The sequence below is a fragment of the Gymnogyps californianus genome, chromosome 1 (genome assembly GCF_018139145.2).
Source record: "Gymnogyps californianus isolate 813 chromosome 1, ASM1813914v2, whole genome shotgun sequence".
NCBI lineage: Eukaryota > Metazoa > Chordata > Aves > Accipitriformes > Cathartidae > Gymnogyps > Gymnogyps californianus.
The window spans coordinates 91,176,959-91,199,660 of record NC_059471.1 but is presented as its reverse complement, the minus strand read 5'-3'; the positions used below and the strand labels follow the sequence as shown (position 1 = coordinate 91,199,660).

The window sequence follows — 22,702 nt, the reverse complement described above, 5'->3', positions numbered from 1 at the left end:
GAAATTACAGATTTTTTGCTAAGGAATGTGCACTTCAGCATCTTGATATTAATTCCAATCATAGGATAAGAATCAGTCTCTGTTAGATAACATTATTGTTGCACCGAGATCCTGTTTACTTCTGGGTTTTGTATCTTGCCTCTCCAGAAATGCTAGTCAGGCTTGGCTTGCTTCCGATGTAGGGATTACAATACAGGAACTCTTTAAATTAACTTCACGCAACCTCTGACACAGGAGCCAAGGCCTCCACATACAGAAGATGACATGGAGAGTCAGTAATGGCAATACAAGATACATGCCCCCTCCTTTCACCCTGCACTTCCCAGTTCTCTACCAGAGAGAGACAGAAGGTAGTTACAGGAACTCTGCATCTGCTCTCATTAATTTCAGTGCAATGGTGGTTTTGTGGCTCTGATGAATAGCGGTAAGAAGAAGAAAAAAAAAAGATCTACATAAGACAGATACTAGCTAAACAAAGAAAAATATTTGAACACAAAAAACCCCGAGAAACACAGATCATGGTCTTTATCATTTGGCAGGAAGTGCTTTAGACCAGCTTACACTGGCACACAAACAGAAGAATGTAATCTCAAACTAAAGCGCAGTCTGTGGATGAAAAATCAACGTACACCCCCTAAACCATCTGCAAGGCTCTGCCTCAACAGGAAGATTTCAGCCTCCGTTGATGTCAATGAAAAGTCCGTGTTGGATCAATCTGTATCACCACAACTGCCTGAAGTCTGTCCTGCAAGCAGAGGGACACAAAAACATTACTCGGAATGGCACAGGACGATGACAGCTTAGGGTAGGAGCACAGCACACAGGCATTTTTATGCTCATTGCTATCGCCTGCTACGTAAGAACTGTGCCATAAACTTTGTGTCCGCACACCTTATCGTTGCTGTCAATATTCAGAAAATAATGCCCAAAAGCTTCGATAACCGCCTAACCATGCTCAGAAAGAGGTTTCTGTCAAGGTGGAAGCCCTTACACAGGGACGCTAGCTCCCCGCCGCTGACTCTGGCTCCGGGACCCTGGGTGCCTGCTTGGCAGCCCAACGCTTTCTCTCCCCGAGCCAGGCCGCCAACACTGCAGTCTGCTGCACGCCGTGCCGGGCTGCGCAGCACCACGGCGGCCCAGCCGCGGTCGCTACTCGCGTGGGCGCTGCCACGCACACCTCTCCTCCCCTCCGCTGTGCGCACTACACGGCTGCCAGCGCCCTCAGGAACCCCCAACGCCCGGGAACCAGGCCAGGCGACCTCCAGCGAGCCGAAACCGGCTCCGGGAAACCTTTATTTAAACGAGCTGAGGAAAAACTCGCGGTGTGAAGGCGGGGGAAGGAATACAAGGGGATCCCACGGCCAAGCGCCTCCTCCACACCGGGCCAACCGCCCGCCCTGCCGCCGCCGCGCCGGCCTGCCCCCGCCTCCCCCGCGGCCGTTTGTTACCGCGCGCGTTCAAACCCCCGCCCCCGCCGCCAAGTCTCGCGAGGGCGGGGGCAGCCGGCGCGCGGGCCGCGCCATGTCGGAGCCTGGTCGGCGCAGGCCGGGCCCCTCCCCCTGCCGCGCGCCCGGCGGCCTCAGCGCCCCGCACTGAGCGTGCGGCGCAGCCCGCCTATCCCGGAAGCGCTTCCCGGCCGCGCGCCGCGCTCCAGGCCCCCCTCCCCCCGCCCCCCCCCCCCCCCCCGCGGAGACCCGGTGCCGCCCGGAGAACGCCCCCCCCTCCCCCGCTCCGCGCGCCGTCACCGGGGGGGGGCACGCGCCTCTCCCTCTTCCCCCCCCCGCCGCCGGCTCGCGCCCAGGAGGAGCGGGGGGGCCCGCGCGGGGCGCCTCGCGTGCCGCTCCCCCCTAAACCCCCCCCCCCCCCCCCCCCAACGGACGCCGTCCCGGAGGCCCGGGGCAGAGCCGAGGGGCCGGCCGGGCGGGCGGGCATGCAGCCGCCGCCGGAGCCGAGCCCCCAGCGCAGCACGGTGAGGGGGCAGGCCCCGGGGCCGGGGTAGGGGGGGGCGAGGGGACGGTGTGGGGGGGCTGAATTTGGGGGCAGGCAGGGCTGCCCCGCTGCCGGGGTGCCCCGTCAGGGAGGGAGGCTCAGGCCGGAGTAGGGGGTGACGCCTCCGTGCTACCCCCGGTTCCGCGGGGCGGTGGGGTGACCCCTGCCTATTCCCCCGGCCAAGGGAGAGGCGGGGTGGCAGCGGGCTGGAGTTGGCGGCTCCCCGTCGGCGGTCCGGGGGGAGACAGACTGCCCCGGGGGAGAGGACCTCAACGGGGGGGGGGGGGTCCGCTGGGGCGCGGGGTGTGCGGGGGAAGGGGTGTGGTGATGGGAGGGTGCTCGTGTTGATCCTGGCTCTTGTTTTGGTGCCGCACTCCCACGCACCAAGCAGAGAAAACTTTGGTCTTTGTTTTTGGAGCCCTTTGGAGAGGATGGGAGGTTGACTGCCCGGGGATCCTGTGCGGGTGTCCCCTTAGTAGGGGCTGTGGTGTCTGCTGGGCCACAGATGCTGCTCTTGCTGTGTTTAAAAAAAAAAAAAAAAGGCAAATAAATTCACAGGTAAAAGAGCTGCCACTGCCTCTTCAACATGTTGACTGCAGTATGATGATGCTGCTGTTGTGGCTTGGCTCTGGAGATGGAAGGCCCCCAAAGGTAGCAAGGCCTTAGTTGTGCTCTGTCCAGAGTCTTGTCTTCAGGTCAGATTTGCGATCTTACCGATTGTTGGTATTGGCTGTTGGAAAGAATAGCTTGGGTTTTCTTTTGGTTTGTTTTTTAGTATAGGTGGATGGTGGAAGGATGCTACTCTTATTTATGGCTTGATACTGCTCCAGTGTTAGTGTTTGACTATGCAGTTGGTGTGTTTTCCCCTCGTTCAAGCATGACTTGTAATGTGATATTGGCTGTTCTTTCCCTTGCTTTAGCAAGGAGAAAACAAGGAGACGAAAGGCAGTTGCTTAGATGGCTTGAGAGTAACTATACTTTGGAGTTTGGTAGAGAATCCCTGTCACCAAAAAAATGGAATGGCCCAGGTATGCCACGCTGGAAGGTAATGGAAAAACTTAAAGCAAGACACTGTTTTGAGATAAATATGCATAAAGCTGTCTTTGAAGGTTTCAGTGGTATCTAATTTGAAGATGCTATTAGTAGTCTATTAATATCTTTATAGCTGATGAATACAGTAAATATTAGTTAAATAAAGAAATTAGCTAAAAAGATGGCTATTTGTAATGCTTTTATAATTGCTTTTATAATAACTACATTTCAAGATTTTTCAGCTTGATGTTCTACAGTAGCTTTCCTTTTCCCCTCTTCTTCCATTCTAAATAAATATTGAGAGTGGATAGGCCAACCCGTCCTGCTGATGTATTGATAGGCATCTGTTATTTTTAGTGCTGGTGTTCACTGTTACAAAATTGAGTAGTAATTGTTTATAGGCTTATGTTCTGTAAGAGGTCCACTTGACCAGTTCTGTTTTCAGAGGGCTTAGTATAAAAGACCTCTTAAAACTTCCAGGTAAAGCCTGCATGGTCAAAGGTCAGTGTCTGTTCTGATAGCTTTAATTTTATTTCCCAGATCTGTGAGAAGAGCAATACTTTCTTCTGCCCCTTTTCAAGTATATTTTCTGTTAACATATTTCATGTAGAAAGAAGAAATGTTAAATTCATTTCCTCTTAGTAGTGAGAGAGGAACAGGATTCTTAAAGTATTTCACAACATTTGTTAAAGCCTGCCCTTTGTCCTGTCTTGTGAATGGTGTCAGTTGATAGCAGCAATCTGAAGAATGCTGTAACAGCCTGTATTAATGTATATATAGACTGTCTCAGTTCATCCATAAAATTACTAACGTATCAAATTTTATACACATTAGTAAAGAATAATATAATCAGCATTTAAGTCTGCCTTTAATCTTAAATCTTTTGGTTTAGGTACAGTGAGCTGGATAAGTGTGATGGATGCTAATTATGAAACTATACTTTTATGATGTATTTTTAACTGTCTTGGGTCATAAGTGACCCAAGTGACTTTGCTATAAGTGATTGCAGATAAATGTAAAGAGGGTATTGTGACATCTGTGTCCATTCTTTCTTCTTGTTTCCTGGATCTCATCGAGGTTCCTTTTTTCTTCCATTAGTTGTCATCTAGAGGAAGACAAGATAAGTTGAATAGGTGTTGTGAAAATGTGTCGTCTTTTCCATCCAGCTTCAGTGATATGTCTGTGCTCTTGTCTGTCCATTGAATTGCAGAGGAGTGATGGTAAACGGTAATCCTAATGGTAAAGGATTCCTTTGAAGTTGTCCAAGAGAATACGTTAATATGATTCTTAAGGTTATCTGGTAATAGCTTGTCTCTTTCTGTCTCCTCTCAAAAATTATGTAGTGCTTAAATGAAGTTAAGTTTTTGTTTGCACTGGTCTGTAGATGCTTTCTCCTGACTTTAAACCTGTGATGATTCATTTTGTATGTATTTTTAAATAACATAAGTAGCCTCAAAGTATGACCTGCAAATGTATTCTTGGTTAGGGTCAGAGTTACGTGTTTCTTTATGTACTGCAGTACATAATAAATATGAAACTTAAGAAGATATTTTATTGAGTTATTTTTCAGAGAGCTGTATCTTCAAGTGGGATGATAGTTCAAATCTTTACTTCTACAGCTGCAATGTTTTAGCAAAACCACTAACAATACAAGCAAAAACCTTTGATTTACTTCTTTGACACCAAAGATATTTTAGTGATGATCCAAACATTGAGTAAATGATCAAATCTAGTGAATTTTGGATAATGTCAAGTCTACCATGTATGCTTAGTCATCCAACTCAACTATGGTATGACATATTTTGCTCTGGGAGTGTCTGTTATGATGCTCCTCTTTCCACTGCTGTGAGCTGAAGTAGGTGCAGTGCCTGGTGTGTATGTACTTATGTGTGCACACATAAATGTAAGTAAAGGTATTTGCAGTGTAAGAGTTATTTTTGTTACGTGGTACACTTAAAAGGCAGGTGATAAATGGAGAGTGAAACTAAGAGAGAGTTTATACAAAGCCTCGAACTTTTTCATAAGCACCTTTTGGACAACTTTTGACTGCAAGTGTTTCACATTACAAGGTAGAAATATCTGTGACTTGTGGGTTTGCAATATTTTTTCCTGTCCCTGTTACTCTCTTTACTCAAACAGAAAAATAAAGCTAAACTGGAAATTGGTGGTGCTGCCTAGTGCAGTAAACTGATATTAGGGTATTAATTCCAAATACCTGCCAAACTTTTCTGGTGGTATTTATCTTTTTTTGCAAGTTGGAGCTATCCTTCAGTTATCTATATAATGTAAATTTTCAGTAGACTGTTATTTCTGTAGGGGCATAATAGACTAAAATATTGTCTGAAGGGCGATATTAGCTGTCTTGTTCTTGTGAAAGAGCGAGAATCGTTTTGTTGAGATTGAATGTGTGGTGATGTCATGGTGCCAATTCGCATGTGTGAAGCATTCTTTCTAAATGGAAAGATGAGAGTTTTGAAATACTTGTTTAGACTCATGTATGCAAATGTTGAAGGTGTTGGTTGAAAACATTTCTAGAATAGGTTCTTGTACTCTGCCCAACCTTAAAGTATCAGTCAAAGTTGTCCTTTGAAAGGCTTTCAAATTGTGAATATGCTAGTAGTACTGTGCAAATTTGTCTCTCCAGCTTCAGACAAACGATGTGAGTCCAACCTGATAGTGTAGATGGTTCTGCGGTACTGAGTATCCATTCTGAGTATCTCTTACTCTGTATGAGGTGGATAGTTGGTCAGCGGCTTCTGTGCTGTGTCAGTCAGCGCTTAGAAGGTGGCACTGTGGTATTAGTATCCAGGAGACTCCTGTGCACAACTACCAGAAAAACCATCACTGAAGCCTTTTTATTGACAGGAGAAGCTGAAATACATCTGGCAAAATTCAGTATGTAATAAGAAGGTGAGACAAAGTTACAGTGTTGCTAATAAACCATACAGATCAAGATGGGCAGTGGGTTCTTAATGTTTGGGTTTTTTCTTGTTCTTTTTCTCCTTTTGAAGATTAATTATACTAGATAGATCACACTCTGTGTGTTTGTCAGTTTAATGTCAGTGTGGAACTAACATTTCAATATTCTTACACCTGATTGATTACTACATTGAATGTTTCTCCCCCTTCAAGTACTGTTTCATAACAGTCAGCGTAGCACTATAGTATAAAAGTGAAAAACGTCATCTCTGTTAAGGTTATATACAGCTTTCTGTTCTTAAGAAGCATTTGTTCTTGAATTCCAGGTGACCTTTGTTTTATTCAGGGCCTGAATTTAAAGTAGTGGTATTTTAAAAGCATCTTCAATATATTACCAGGTTTCATCCTAACCTAGCTCTATTGTAAGGAAAATTACTTCTCCTTTTGCTCTTTTCAGAGGGTTGTATAAGGCAGGATGGGTTTGTAAGCAAACAGTAAAGGTACAGAACAGAGATAAAGGTTGTTCTGCTATGGTAGTGTTCAGTAACCTGACTGTTGCAGCTTAAGTATAGATGTTTTCCTACCTGCATGTGGGCTTGCTGGTGGATAATTAAGAATGTTTTCTTAAAAACACCTTTCAGCAGATTATGTTCAATCAATCATGTTCCACATGCAATACGCTTTAATGAAATACTTGCTTTCAAATGAAATTGTATATCCACTAAAGTGTATATTAATTTGAAAAGTGGATCAATTTCTGTGAAATCATGGTTGACATAGGGATACTTTTAGAAAAAAATTCTAATACTATCAGTATTTGTCTTGGATTTTGTGGCAGAAAAAAAATCGGATACTTTTCTAAAATGTGTTCAGTGTTGACTGTTTCTTAGAAGATTTGGTGACAAGATCCACAGCAGTGCTAGTATTTTAATCTTGTTGCAGCTTTAAGCTTTCATTTTTCCCTTCCTTGGTTATGTTCTAAGGTAATTTGTCCTGAAGTCTCATCTGTTTGAACAATTTGTACTGGTTTACAATGTCACAACTTACTGAAAATAGCTGGTGAAAGGCTTGTTTTGTTCTATGTATGTCATAGCATTTGTTGCATCGGTATAAATCCTCAAGTATAATTCTTTTTGTTCTGTGGGGAGTTTGTATACTTTGGCTTAACTCAAGCTGTGGACATTTATTCCTAGCACTTGAAAGAGTTATGGATTTGTTTTCTCTGTTTTTTGGCATTGGGCATGAGATCAATAATAGTTCAGAGCAAATAGAGGGGTGGTTGTTTTTTGTTGGTTGTGGTTTGGGTTTTTTTGGTTTGGTGGGTTTGTTTTGTTTTTGTTTTTTTTTTTTTTTACCTGGATGTTGTGCAAGCTATGAAAGGAATGTAGCATTTGGCTTTCACATTGATGTTCTTGAAGATCAGCTTGCAGAAGTGGTAAGCCAGGCACTAGGTCTTTTGTGGAGCATTGCTGTTGAAATGTATCTGCCTTTCTTTCCCGTAATTCTTAAGGTTATCTTGATGGAATAGTAATTCTCACTGTAATCCTGCTAATGTCAGATCAGAAATGACATGTCAAGACAAGGCAAAGTGTTACTTTGGTACAATTTCACACCGTTGCTTTGTATTTGCTCGAAAAATGTTAATAGGATAAATTTCTACTAGCAAGCATTTCTACATCAAATATCATCTTTCTTCCCACTGCTGACTTGAAGGTGGTAAAAACTTTTTATTGTTTTCTGGGTAATTCTACTGAAATGCCACTATATGTCCTTTCCTGGTACAAATAAAGTTTTAGCTGCTAGGTGATCTGGTAGTGTACAAATGTGACTTTAGTAATCTTAGAATTGCCAAGTAAGTGTTGTAACTGAACTCAGAACACATATGAAATAATATTTAAAAAGACACATTTTTTTTGTCAGTGCTTTTGTAGATTAGCATGGGTTTTGCAACTCGTTAGTAAGTTTCAAATGGACAGCATGGGATAACAGTTATTTTAGTCTGGGTTTCTGCTTCGTTTCCTGCTGTTAGGACAGCATTGTGAAAATGTGATTATAAAAATTTGCTTGCTGTTCCTTCTTCATGAGCATCAGTGATTTATGCAGGTATTTCAAAACAGATCTCACTGTTGGTCTGAAAGTGCTTCGTGTCTTGTGAGCTTATGAGCTTTTTGAATAATTGTTCTGGATGATGTATGCAATTTTGTACTTTCTCTTGCTTCTATACTGAAGACGTTAGCCTTCGATGTGTACCGGTTTCAATAGCGGGTAGTGACAGTGAGATAAGTCCATGTTCACGTCCAGCTTTCTTCTGTGTTGGTTTGAGCTTATTAGCACTTCCTGTAGCAAGCATATTCTTTTACTATTGTTTTCTTGGAATATCCAGTTTAAAGGAAGAGGGGGCGGAAGGGGAAAACAGTTTCTACCATATCTGTTGCAGTGGAATTAAGTTTATAAATGGCAGAATGTAGACCCTCTTAAATGAAATCTGCGTCTTTGCTTTTGAAGCCCTTTCTCTAGTGACAGTAAATGCTTCTTTTGCTTTAAAGAAAGTTCCAAGTCAAGTAAATGTCCTACCTGCCAATCCTTTTCCAGATTTGGGAGTTGAGGTAAATGAGGCTGAAGGTAGCCTTAGGCCTAAGAGAGACCTAAGTAAGATCAGCTTTTTTGACCTGTCTTTAGAAATGGTCTTCTACTGTATTTAAAAAAAAAAGAGAGAGAGAGAGGGGAAGAGTCAAAAAGTCACCAAAGTGTTGAAATAGAGTTCCTTCATCTAGGAGGAAGGAATCTGTGAGAGGGAGATGAATTAGTGGCTTCTGTCCTCTAAAGAGGACAACTTTAAGTTTTCCAAAGACAAGAGAGAAACTTGTTCTCAGCAACTCTGTACAACGGGTCGTGATGGTTTTAGTACCATTAACTGGATGACATCTTCCTATAGTAATGTCGACATTGAGGGATCTTCACTGATTTTTCTTGTTGTTACTCAGGGAGGCACTAGTACCAACAACACAGGCATTGCTGATACTGTGACAAACAGTATTTCTATTTCTGGAGGAACACCCAGTCACTTGGAAGCTACTTTTCCCTAACTGAGACCGCTTTCTGTAAAAGTTGTAACAAAAATATATGACAGGTCTCCTAAGAGCATGTGTTACTCAAGACGTGATCAGGGCACGGAGGCTTGTGTTGTTTGGTTCTTATCTGTACAGTTCAGTTCTGGGCTTTTCATTTTCAGAAGTCCTGGTGCAGTTTGTTCTCACGTACATCCAGTAGTGAGAGGTCAAAACACAGCATTAGTGGACAGGTGTCTTCAGTCTGATGGAGGATTCCTCTCCTAGAAACAACAGAAAAGATGAGGGATGAGCTCTTACTTCTCTCACCTTTTAAGGAATCCATATCTTCTCAAAGAGAAAATTCTGCTTGCCCTTCTGGTGGTTGGGGGAGGTGGAGAAAACTTTTTATTGCCGGTCTTGGACTCACTGAAGTGGTCCCTGTGGGGATTGCTGTTCGCGGACTTGACCTAAGAACTGGATGAAGGGGAAGTGGTGTTAAGGAACTGGCAGGAAAGGGCCAAAGGAAGTTTGACTCTATTCTTCTGTGAATTCAGTTTAAAAAAAAACTCCACAAAACCAAACAACAAAAAACCAGTCCTCTTCTTTTCTGTCCCTGTCCCCCCCATTGATTCCTGTTAAAATCTACATCATAGATCATTGTTTAGTCCATCTTTCTGTAAAGAAGTCTAAATAATTCTCTTAATGTCTCTTGTTTTTTGAAAGGTCCAAAAGGTAAGGGTTTCTTAAGTACTTAGAGTGCTGGGGGGGGAGAAAAAGGTTTCAGTATTTTTCTTTGATTTATAGTGTTTGATTCGGGAGGGGAAAAAAGTAGTTATGACATGAACATTTTAGTATCTCTTGTTCTTATGTTTTTATTATGTGATGGAACACAGATTCCAGAAAGTACAGATGTGTCTTAGGGTAGAAGTTGTGCACTCATGACAGTGGCAAATTTCTGCTTTGGGGCTACTCTGAATAAATTTGCCTGAGCATAGTCATTGGTCTACTGTATCCACTTGTCCATTCATGGAATATATGAGTTTAAGCTTGTTAGTAGTAGTTTATAGTAAAGGCTACTGATATTTTGAATTAGTCCCTAAATGCTACTTTCTGAACAGAGCATGTTTATATACATTTTTTGCCACTGTTGGTTGTATTGCCATCAGTAAAAACGATTAAGATGACTGCCACATGGTTATGTAAGCTGCACTCATTTTTAAAAGAAACTATTTATGGTACAGGCTATTTGGTCTGTTCAGAAAATTACAACTCTACACGCTTAGGGGGAATGCATTTAGACTTGCTCAGACCTTTCTTTTCTCTGCTTTCCCTGAGTCTTTTTTTTTTTTTTTACTGCAGTGGGTTTTTTGAGGGGTTTTGTTTGTTTGGTTTGTTTTCCCAGCAAGTGTATGGCATACTTAAACTTGCAGGGCAAGTTATTTCTGTGTGTAGTAGAATTTGTGAATTATGTAAACAGGTAACATAATCATAAATAATCTTAATTTTTATTAAACGATAAGAAATGTCAAGCAATCAGAAAAACTTGATGTTTGGGATTATTTGTTCGTGAGTAGCAATGATCCCATGTTATACAGTATGAGGATCTTAGTTGCTTGGTTAGCTTATAGTATGTACAGCATGACAGAATGCTACTAGAAGACTATCCAGTAGACAGGTACTCTACAAAAAAATTGTTGGATTTTTTGCAATATTCAGGAAGTATTGTGGTGGTTATTTCAGGAATGCGTTCTTAAAAACCAGTAAAATAGTTGTATTGCAATTGTATTAAACAGTATTTAACTAGGGTTCCTTTAACGGTTAATTACATTGCTAGCTATGAAAAAAAGAATGCTTAAACATTAAATGAGTTTACTAAGGTGTACACCTCAAGATTGAATTATAATAGGTTATTATTATGCATATATTTGAGTACATATAATCTGTGTTAGTTTTATGAAATAAGTTACAGATAGTCAAAGATTAGTAACTTCTGAATATATTAATGTAATTGTGAAACTTTGTGCTGAATAACTTTTCAGGAGGGATCTGCGAGGATTGCAAACTTTTTAGGTGTTTGTTTTAATTCTTTCATGACACTAGATTAAATTTATATCACTTCTATGCATCTCATTAAAATACTAACATTTTTCAAGCACAATATAGATATTTTGCATAGTTTGCCCTCCTGTTTGGGTTATTTTCTCTCTTCTGTGATTTTTCTTGTTTGCTAATCCCTGAAATTCATTCACAACTAATCTGGACTAATAGCTTTGTTTTTCCTGTGGTCAAGGCTAAGAATTCTTCCCGATTCTTCCAAATAAAAAAGAAAATTAAGACTCAGAAAGGCAGGTTTTCAGGGAAGTTGGGAGCAATCAACCCTTCTCCAAGGTTTAGGTTCCTGGCTTGCTTGAATGTAGATCATTTGGATTTCACAGGGTTACTGATTGTTCTGTCATTTAACCTTGAAAATAAGACTTCTAGAAATGTTATCTGGTTTTTTTTCAGTGTCTAAAACACTAAGTAAAGTATGGCCAACCAGATATATTGGTTGCAGCCAGAACTATCGGTTGTATATTTGTTTGCAACCATGAGGTACCTGTGTGTCCCAAAAGGAAATCTGCTAAATGGAATCAAAGATTTATGACTTGGACTGCTTTCATAATGGGATAGTCTAATTTCTAATAGTCTTTTCTGTCTTACATAAAGGGAGACTTTTGAGATCTTCCTGGTGAGATCTCATTGTGACATTTTGATGTAACACTTCTTTCTCTCACCCCTGGCTGCCCGCTTCTGTCTCAATGTTTTGTATCTGATTGTGGCACAAAGTTTCATGGGGCTTTGAGGTGAATCAGGGAACTGATCCAGATTGAACTAGTATTTAGGGTTTGTAAATCAAAGTTCAGCTTTAATAATGTTCAGTTCGCCATGTGGTCCCTAAACATTTGTGCTAGTGCATTGGGAGGAGCAAGCATTCAAAGGAAAGGAGAAGCAAATTCTTTTTTCAGAATTACTGTATTTTTGCTGGTTTAAAGTGATTACGACACAGTCAGACGAGACTTCCTATGTGATAATTTTCTCTTGTGGAAATACCCAGAGTTTGTGCTATAGCTAAGCATTTTATGCCAATAAATACTTCCCTGGACAAAGAGATTTTTTTCCTCCAAAACTTATGTCCTGAAGTTAAAGGGGTTTTGTGCCTAATGCACACTTGTTTCTATTCTTAATGTTTTTCAGAGTTCAACAACAATAGCAAAACCCTGTCTCTTTTTCTGGGATTGCTGTTGTTTGTTTGGTGTTTTCAGTTGTGACACTGTATACTGGAGAAAAAATGGATGAATTTGGATGTTCAGTATTTCTTTTCCCTTATAACTGCGTATTTCTGTCTCTCTGCATAGAAGGGAGGTAGACTGCAGCCCTATGCTGCCTGTTAAAAAAAGTTTGTAAGAAGCTTAGAAGCTTGATATTTGGGTGTAGTTATGTTTGTAATTTTTGGTGTGGGTTACTTTTTTCCTTCTGTTAATTATTTTGCACTTCTGATGTTTAAGAATTTCTTTTCTTCTCCCTTTTTTCTGGAAATAGCATTTGATAGCACCTCAATCAGAAGTTCTAATATTATAGAATTTACTAGTAAGTTAAGTCTTTATACTGACTCCCAGACTAGCCTAGGTTATGTCTATTCTATTATATAGTCTTCTCTAAAGAGACTTATTTGTTTTACACTAGTAATTTAAAAACTGACTTAAAATATAAAATACACTTGCAAGTTCAATTTTATTTAGGTAAAAGCAGTTGTATGAACAATTCTGTAAGTTTGGAACATGTAATTTTGAATTCTAGTAATGAGATTTCCTTTAATTCTTCGGCTCTTATTTGAAAGTAATCATTTGAATTTTAAAAGTTATTTTGGTAATAAATTATTAAAAATTCTCACCCTGTATACAATTTAAGCATGCTTATTATGATTCTTTCATGATGGTGTTCAATTATTGACAAGTTTGGTGTACATAAGGAATACTTTGATGTAAATAAGTACATAGTCAATACTACAGTGTTTGAACTTGTAGCTTAAATGTATGCCTGTTTTTCTTTAGGTGCAGTTTCTGTTTATTCTGGAATCAGTTCAGTTGAATTGAGCATGTATAACTACATAAAGAATGTCTTTACTCTTACACATGCTTGGAAATTTGTTTATTATAAAGGCAGTGTCTCATTAGAAGAGTATTTCGTCTGTGTCCAGTTAATTTACTTTTCAGATATGTAGAAGGTTGCTCTTCTGATCAAAGTGAATGGTTGGGTGTGGAAACCTGACAAATTATCAAAGTAATAGAGATCCTGTATTTGAGCAAGTACATACAGGGTGTTGAACGTACATTTTCTTTTACAAGTGTTGAAATTTTTGTGAAATTTATTTTTAGTCAACTTGGAAATTAGGCAAAATATGTAATAAGATAGTTGAATTAAGAGTAACTCCATAGGTTAAACTGTTTACACAATAATGGAGAATTAGTGGGCCTCAAGTGTCCAAGGTCTTGTCTATACCCTGAATGGAGCCTCGTAATCCTTCTTGGCAGAAAAGTTTGCTAAAATACTGTACTATTATGTAAATCTGGTAACTCAGGATTCTTTTGATTGTGATTCTCAGGTAAATATTGTTTTTAAAAAGATTCCAATCTTTTTTTAGCCAAGAAAAAACCCAAACTTTAAACAGTACTGAATTTAGTTTACTACAGTGGAAAACTGGTGATGTGAAATAGTCATTAAGGTAAGAATCAATGACTTCTGTATTATAAGGGTTTTAAAAAAGGTAAATTATCTTTGTTTTTTAAATCTGATGCTGAGTCAAAGGAACAGGCATCTTACAGAGGTATCTAAATACTTAATTTGCATATTTCTCCAGCAATTGGAAGGAACAGAGAATCTGCATATGATATATAGTCTAACTTAACAGGTCTGTTACAGTATTGCTCAGCTCATCTGGCCATTCAGGTATTGAAAACCAAGTTTTAAATACACAGTCCTATTTAGCAGGATTATTCTTAAAATATGCTTATTCATAGCATTTTAGAAGTATGTTTATGTCTAATTTTCAGATAGGTTTGAATTCTGTTTCAAAATAAAGTAATAGTGTTTGATTGTGCAAAGTGTAGCATTCCTTTCCATCCTGTAGGGGAAGAATAACACAGAGAACAAAATAGATACCCTTCTGAATAAGGCTTGTGCTTAAGCAGCACTATAAATGTCAAAGATTTCCAGCTCCTTCCCTCTCCTCCCTCTCTTCTAAAAGCAGAGAAAACCCAAAGCACACGCTTGAGTCCAGGTCATGCAAATGCTTAGAGCTGTGGTTTGTTTGTATTTAATGCTTGTGAGAATTCTGAAGAAGTCATTGGGCTGTGTGGTTAAGCAGAGGGTGTGACTACTCATGCTATGATTTCGGAATCGAGGCATCAGATTACAATGTTATTTTAATGTATTTTTGCTTTCAACTGCTTTTTTGGTTCTGAAATGTACAAATCTGTCACTTTGTGCTGCTTGTGTTTAGGGCAGACACTATCTGTCAGTTATTGGCTTCAGGGGAATACTCTGGTGGCAGTGTGTTTTGGCTGGCGGGGGGATGACTGCAAATTATTTTAAACTTTAGATTTTTCTGCTGTCTAACTTCCTGTTGTATACAAGACTGCATTTGATTTGCGGGAAGATACACAACCTTGTTTTTTTTTCCTCTGTGTTCTCAGCAAATGATGCTCTTCTGAGACTCCAGGGAATTAGACCAAAAGACCTGTGTTTCAGATTGAAATTCTTAGTGTCTAAATGAAGAGCTGGGCATGCTCCGTGTTGTTACTCTCTACAAAACACATGGATGCTGCCACTTCTTAACAGTAAAGAAATTGGGAGATTGGTTAAAGAACTAACTTAATACCACATCTCCTCCTTTGCTGCAGCATTTGAACAAAGAAACCCCTGTACCATATCAGGTGAAAGAAAGACTTCTACGTTCCTGTAGCTTGTATCTGCAACCACTCAAACTATTGGATGGGTATCTGCTGCAGTCTTCTGTTCTTGTGAAGGTGAATTACACTGAGCACAGCACAAATACTAGAGCAATTTTACTGTAGTGTAAAGAATGTTTCAAGCAGTTCTTTTGCTACTGCTTTACCAAGTTATCCACAAGACCCCATATATCCCCTAAGAACAGAGAGGTCTGTTAAGGACAGTGCTTTTGGAGGATGCACCTACCTTGAGCTGCTGGACAGCATCTTCTTGTTTTAGAGGAGTGAAATAATCCAAACCTCTTTAAGAGTAGAATGAGTTAGTAACTATTTTAAGTTGAAGCTGTCTTTGAACCCTATTTTTTTTTCTTCTTCTAAAGCAGGATTATGAGGATAGCTTTCTAAACAGGAAATGAAATCAGCACAGTTTATCCTACTAACCTTAATGGAGTACAGTAGGGCAGATCAGGGTGGAAATGATCTGGCTTTAGAGACATGCTGATTGCTTTAAGTGTTTAACATGCATGTTTAACTTGCATTGGGAGAATATTTGTCATATAGAATAAAAATAGGATATTTTAAAAACTGAAATTGTGAATACAGACTTTTGGGTGAAATGCTTTGAAAAGCCAAATACTACTTATTCATGAAAGTTTCAGAAAGTGTGCTTCATTTATTTTGTCTCATATTCAGATTTATACCTTTTTTTTTTCCCTGTAGCTGTACCTGATGAAAGTGAAATTTGCTCGTAACTTCACCATCAGACAGCCATGCAGCCATCCAACTGTGAAAAGACTGGCTAGTAGTAAAGGACCTCTTTCCCTTTAGTTTTTATACAGTAAGCCTGATTTCATAAAGCCACAGAGTTGTTTAACATGTTCCTGCTGTAGCTTGTGATCACAGGCTCTGTGAAAGAGGGCTCTAGCTCCATCATCACAAAATTCGTCTTTTTATACTCAGCTGTATGTAAAAAGTCATGCATGCTCTAGCCAGGAATTGCATTAATCTCATCACTTGGATCTGAAATTTTCTGGCCTGGTACCAGACCAACAAAAATAAACAAATGTTATGACTGATGACCTGAATACTGACAACCTGCCTTTGCAGACAATGTCATTGAGTAACCAAGGTGTCAGGACTGCAAACACAGTTTTCCTTAAACTGCCAAAGTCATGACTGAAAGCCTCTGAGAGAGAGGTAAAGTGTGGTCTTTAGAATCCGCTTGTGCTGTTATATAGCTATGAGTGACCTATGAGTGACTGTAATTCATAAAGCTTCTAATTTAATGTTAAATTGTTAGAAAAATCAGTTTCCAATGCTGTCCTCTGCCCAGAGCACACAGAAGAGCACAAAAGTTATTTGGCAATATGAAGCGGAAATTAATATCTTGTGGAAAAGTTCAGTGTTGGTGGATGCCCTTTTATGCTGCTATCTGTAGTTTCTCAGCCTGCCCTCTCTGGTGTTAAAACACCTGATTTGGTGCCAGGCTTTCTGTAAGGAAGAAGACACTCTAAAGCTTTTATCAAGTAAAGGTATTGGATACTGTTCAAGTCCTTTGAAGCTGTACAAGAATTTTGGCAGGAATGTGTCAGTGCATCGTAGGATGAACAATTGTATTCGTATTCTGGTCTTTCCATTATCTGTTTTGGCTTGTCCTATATCTAATCTTGGCCTAAGATTATGGAACAAGTGGGTCTGAAATACCTAGACTTCCTCATGGAGGTTTGCCATTGAAGCAATTCCACAGACAGGGCAGCTACAGCTTTATCTGAGTGTCGGTTGTTTAAACGTTACCTTATAGTACCAAGGTTTCTCGCTGCAACAGTTATAACATAGACCTTGCTTATGCGAAGAGGGAAGCTCACGGCTTTCCTTCCACCAGACTTTTTGTATCCTATTAGTATTCTTTATAGAGAATGCTGAAGCCAGTGCAGAGTGAAAACATTTTAAAATGTCTGCATTGTATAGTATCTAAGGCACATCTCCCCAGAAAGTCAGTCTGGGGCTAAGCTGAGATAAAATTTTTCATCTTAAAATAATGTTAGCAGAAGATGATTGTGGCCTTAAAAGAAAACAAATTATGTTGCAGAAACAAAAACCTAATTTTAAGGCACTCTTCCCTCCCTGACCCCAAAAGCAAAAGAAAAAAAAGAAAGAGAGAAAAACCTCAATCTAGGGCTTATATGACATCTGTATACATACATATATATAGGTACATACACATACGTGTGTGTATACACACATATATATGTTTTTGGCAGATGATTTTTTTTTTAAGGTATCTTTTCTGTTTTGCTAGGAAATTGGGTACAGCAGTTCCTCAACTATGGCACACGCTCAAGCATCTATAGATGTACATGTACGATTATAGATAACCTCAATATGTTAATGTTATATTGGAATAAACGTATATAGATAAAATAAATACAATTAATATAATATGTGTAACCCCTTAATATGACCTCTTTTTGTGACACCCTTATGGGTGGGTATTCATGCAAAGACTTGTCAGAAGATATCACAAAATAGGCAAGGTTCGTGTTATGGTTCCTTACCTTAACAAATTCTCCTGGAATGATAGAAAAGACAGGCATGCTGCATAACTTGTCCACCATATTTTATAGCAATTAGCCATGTCAAAGAAATTTATGCAGTCAGGCCACCAAAGCTTAATTCAAAACTTCAAAAGTGGAAGTTGATGTTTTCTGGTGTCTAGGGCGTATGTGGTTCATATTTCTCTGTACTGTCGATAATCTTTTGCATTGCTCTGTATTGACTCCTGTCTGTTCCTTGTTTTTTCTGTATCTGCTCTGTCCTTATTTCTCTCTTATTTTTTGTTCCCATTTATATGCTCCTGTCCACTTCCCTCCTCTGTTTCCTCTGTGTAGAGTCATATACTCCATCAGTATGTGTTTGCTGGGGATCCTGAAATGAGGTTTTCTCATCCCCTCACTCAGCTCCACTTCTTTCTTATCTCCAGTTTTTCTTCTATTTTAAGGTGGCCAAAGCGAGGACAGGCTAGTAGTAGTCAGGCCAGAAACACTGTTGCATAGGTGTTCGTGCTTCCCAGTACCATTTTCTTTTCTTTCTCAACTGGTCATTTTGGGTATGAGAGTTGTAGTGAATATAGTATGCAGTCAGTCTTTGCAATAGATGTTGCTTTTTGCGCTGTTGTCAGTTATATGGGCCGCTAATAAACTTACACAGGTCATTTAAATTGAAACTAATGCTAGTTAGTATCTCCTTTTATCTCTTCAGGAAAATGAATACTTCTTTACAGGTATAAATATGGTCTGCAATCATTTTCTCATTGATGCAAAAAAATGTGTAAGTTTAAGACAGGGTGTGTTACAGAAATTGTTTGCATCCTGTCCTGTAATGCTCTTCCATATATGTGGTTATAAAAAAAATGGAAATCTTTGATTCAGTCAGTGTATTCAATACAGAGTATTTTCAAGGTTTGTCATATAAAAACTCATCAGAGACTTAACAGGGAATCGTACTAGGCAGGTTATTTTTAACTTTTGTTTACAATACTATTACTGTTAGCCATCACAAAAGTCTGTCAGGGATATTTCAGAAGCAGGAAACCTGATGTTTAAACAGTTGATTTAGAACTTTTTTCTCCTCTTTCTACCTTAAGAATAGCTTAATTCAAATAGTTCAAGTTTTCTTTGGTAGCATAAACAATTAATTTTTACTTTTTAAAGTTTATGTTGTCATAAATCATCCTATTGCTAATTCATAGCATGGTTGACTAAAAGGAATGAATTTAAATTTTGTAGTTCTTGCATAGCTTCAGCTGACTCTGAGAGGATGGCCAAGCTTTTACTTCACTGTGAAATTGTTTGCTGAGCCACCCAAGTAAATAGAATAACTGGTTAAAAATTCAAATGATATAGCTCTGCACGAAGTACAGTAGTGTGCCTTTTATGGAAATACCAGCAGGCTCAGATGACTGATGTGATTATGTTGCTTTTACTCTGCAAACGGACAATAGTCTCTTTCAGATTTATTGATAGCAATTCATTTATTTAGAGCAAACATTTTTAATAGGGAGAAGCCCAAATCAAAGTCAAAAGTGAGGGAGACACATTTAGGCTAATTACGTGAGTAGCCATTTGAATGTGTAGCAGTTGATTTATGAATGTAATTAACTCTGAAATTTTACAAGTTCTGTGTGGGTAAACCAAATGACAATTTGATTCATATTTTTTTTTAAATCATGACTGTTGTCTTCAGACTTTGAAAATTCTGGGTTTAGTGAATACTTACTGCTCTGAACTCCTGCAAAAGTGTAGTGTTTCATTTTGTGGAATTCTCTTGTGGAAGGACTCACTGTATTTTGACTGCTGTAAATATATCTTGCAACAAAGCCTGTTCTGAATGTCTGACAAGCAAATTCAAAGCATAGCAATGAATTTGTGATGTAGGAGCAGGAGCTAATGCTGAGAATCACTTACCTTGTGTAGGAGCTATCAAACATCTCTTAGGCTGGAACAGCATTAAATTCCTGTTGAGATTCAAACTGGTAACCTGCAGATAGCTCTCCGTCCATAGCGATACTCAGAGACATTTCTTCTTTGAGAAATGTTAATCTCACACTTCTGAGAAGGAAGCTCACTTTCTGGAACAATTTGTGTATTAAATAATAGTCCTGTATTTTTGCAGTTTGTTAGCTCAGTTTCCCTCTAGTATAAACCTCAGCTTCTCGTAATTGTTAAACCTGGAAATATGAACAGCAGACTGTACTTAAAAAAAAAAAAATGCTGACGTTTATGATCCATGGATTTGCAGGAGACCTTTTCCCATGCTTTATAGTATATACTCAGTGTCATGTTGTCTTGTATCCTTTCTGGCTTGTTTTGATTCCCAAAATAGGATATAATGGCCAAAACCATTTTGCATCATTATAAAACTGCTTTTAGCAGGGCCAACACTTAGAATTTACGAATTAGGAAATCTGACAGTGTGCTGGTTCACTGCAGGTTTTTTCCAGCCACAGCCTATATTTCACAAACATTCAGTCAATAATCGTAGATCATATGTCCTGATAAGAAAGCCAGTTCATTGTCCTCATAGCTTTTGGTACTAACATGATACTTGTGATTATCTCAGGATTATCTGTGAGGCATACAAACTCATTTGTGTTTACAACTTTTAGTTGCACCTCGTATTCTGCAGAACTCTTCTGGAAATTAGTACTTGTTGCATAATAGCATCATTCCTGAACTATCTCACTGCCTTGAAAACTTACTTCTCTTGTAACTTTGTTATGTAGCAAGAGCAGCTTCTAGTTGCTCCTTGGAGTGAGAGAACCATAAATTCCTAATGAAGTATTTACTAGTATCTGATGTGGCCTTTCAATATAATAAAGAGGCTTATAAGAAAGACAGAGGGAGACTTTTTACCAAGGCCTGTAGTGACAGGACAAGGGGCAATGGTGTTAAACTGAAAGACAGTAGGTTTAGATTGGACATAAGGAAGAAATTTCTTATGATGAGGGTGGTGAGACACTGGAACAGTCTGCTCAGAGAACTGGATGCCCCATCGTTAGAAGTGTTCGAGGTCAGGTTGGACACGGCTTTGAGCAACCTGATCTAGTGGAAGATGTCCCTGCTTATGGCAGGGCGGTTGGACTAGATGATCTTTAAAGGTCCCTTCCAACCGAAACCATTCTATGATTCTATGATCTACTGGGTAGAGGAATTACTGGCCAAGAACCTATTAGCTACTAGCTAAAATGAGTATCATTGTTCCAGTTAAGTAGTCTTCTCATCATTCAGTTTTTAATATCTCCTGGTGTAATGTACCATGTAGCTATTAAAACTAAATTCTACTCTGTGGAGATTTGACTTGTGTGTGCGGTAGAGATGATTTTCACTCCTTTTCTTTTGCTTCTAAAGCAGTGGAATAAAGTCTCTTATTGTCAAATACTAGTCCTACCTTAAAGGACAGAAATTTAATCATGACCAAGGCCATAGAATAATGTGTGGCTTGCTTTGAAAACGTTAGATCTTTGTAGAGCAATACCTCAAACTCCTTTTCCACCTGGCAACTTGGTGTCTCAGTGCCTGATGGTTTTTTTTAATCTGTGTAAACACTAAACTGTTTATATTGTTCCCGTGACTTTTTTTAATGTCTTCTATCATAGATGGAAGAGGAAAACCAGTAAATAGATAACACTAGTCCATTTAGATGTTGATGGCTCACAAGGATGACAGACTGTAATGAAAGGGAGAAAAGCAAAGCAAATGCCAAAGCACACAAAGCAACACAAAATACATGCCTAAGAGGGAATAGTGATTATGATTTTTTTAATTTTAGTCACAACCTGTATCATTAACACGCTTGCCCACAGACCACAGATGAAACCTTATTATGCTTGAGTCCTATTTCTAGGCAGTGTCGCTGTTGTGCCAAAAATGGATTTCCTTCATCCAGGTTTCTCTTACCTCAGAACTGCATATTGCTTTTGTGTCATGAAGACGCACCACATTGTATCACAATATTCCTCATTTATAGAATCTGTGGAAATAGTTTCAAACATGGATAAAGCTGATTATTGCTTAAGTTTAAGCTAATGAAAAAAAAAAAGAGAAGGAATGTCTTCATTGCTTTATACTCCCATTTCATCAATGTGAGATAATAGTATTCTCGTCATGCTGGCTTTAACGAATCACATTCCATTTCAGTACTCTGAGCTGTTCTAGGCCATCAAACGACACATCTCTCTAACTGTTGTATGGCTGTGTAACTATTGTATGGCTAAGTGGACAGGGATATCGAACCAAGAATTGTCAGGTGAGCTTGTATAACTTTACCGTAATATAATAGACCAATTGGTCAGCAGTGATAGCTTGTCAGCTTTATTTTTAGTTTTATTTTGCTGTATACCTCTTTATTGTGCTTCGCATTGCCTTCCTACCATCCAGGAGCTTTATGAATCTGTTGATCATCTTTTATACAAGTGAACGAATGTTCATCATAAGACAGCTTGCCAGACCATGAAGTTGTGTTTTTAGTGACGTAGCCAGTCATTCAGAGCAGTGACAGCAGCATGCTGAGCTCAACTTTAAATATTGACTGCTTTTCTTTTGCTTTGTTGAACTTAATATGTCTGTATGAACTGACAAAATGTCTTCAAATTCTACTGTACGTGTCTTTCCTACTCTGTGAAGCAATACAGTCCCAAAGCTGTGGGATATATCACCCTGTAAATAAAAAAGCTTCTGCAACAAATGGTCATTGTGATTTGTGAGGTAGGAGAGTTGTTCTTAGCTATATGTAATCCTAAAAGTTATTTTAGCTGGACTGTTGCAGGGAAGAGTAATCCTTGCTTTTTGTCATACATAATGTTTAAACAGAGTGAGTGTGTGACTGAAGATGGTTGTGAGGAAAAATTACTCTCTTGGCACTGTTATAACAGTTTAGTTTCTCATATTTCTGAGATTTTAAGATCTTCCAGCTAGTAAATCTTTATAAAGGTGTCACATTACCATAAAAGTATTTGCCTTCCTTTGCTGCAAGAGCAATCCAGTCTTAGCTGGATTGATGTGACTGTTCTGACATTTGTGGGATGGGTTAATTGTTTTTGTTTATTTGAACGGTTAAATAAATGGAAACTTAGTGTACAAACTTGTTCTCTTTATTATTCCCAGTGTCAATATAGTGTGATGACTTTAAACCATTTACAGTCAGTTTAATATTCTACTGCAGGCACCT

At 39.2% G+C, this 22,702-nt stretch overlaps 1 protein-coding gene across 1 annotated transcript in view; it reads left to right on the top strand.

Moving 5' to 3' along the window:
- Window positions 1-1,907: 1,907 nt before the first annotated feature.
- The window catches only part of TAB3 (TGF-beta activated kinase 1 (MAP3K7) binding protein 3), a 46,507-nt gene continuing 25,712 nt past the window's right edge, over window positions 1,908-22,702 (top strand). Inside the window, exon 1 of the mRNA XM_050908409.1 lies at window positions 1,908-1,969. The gene's annotated coding sequence lies outside the window, so the exon portion shown is untranslated. The remainder of the gene's footprint in view (window positions 1,970-22,702) is intronic.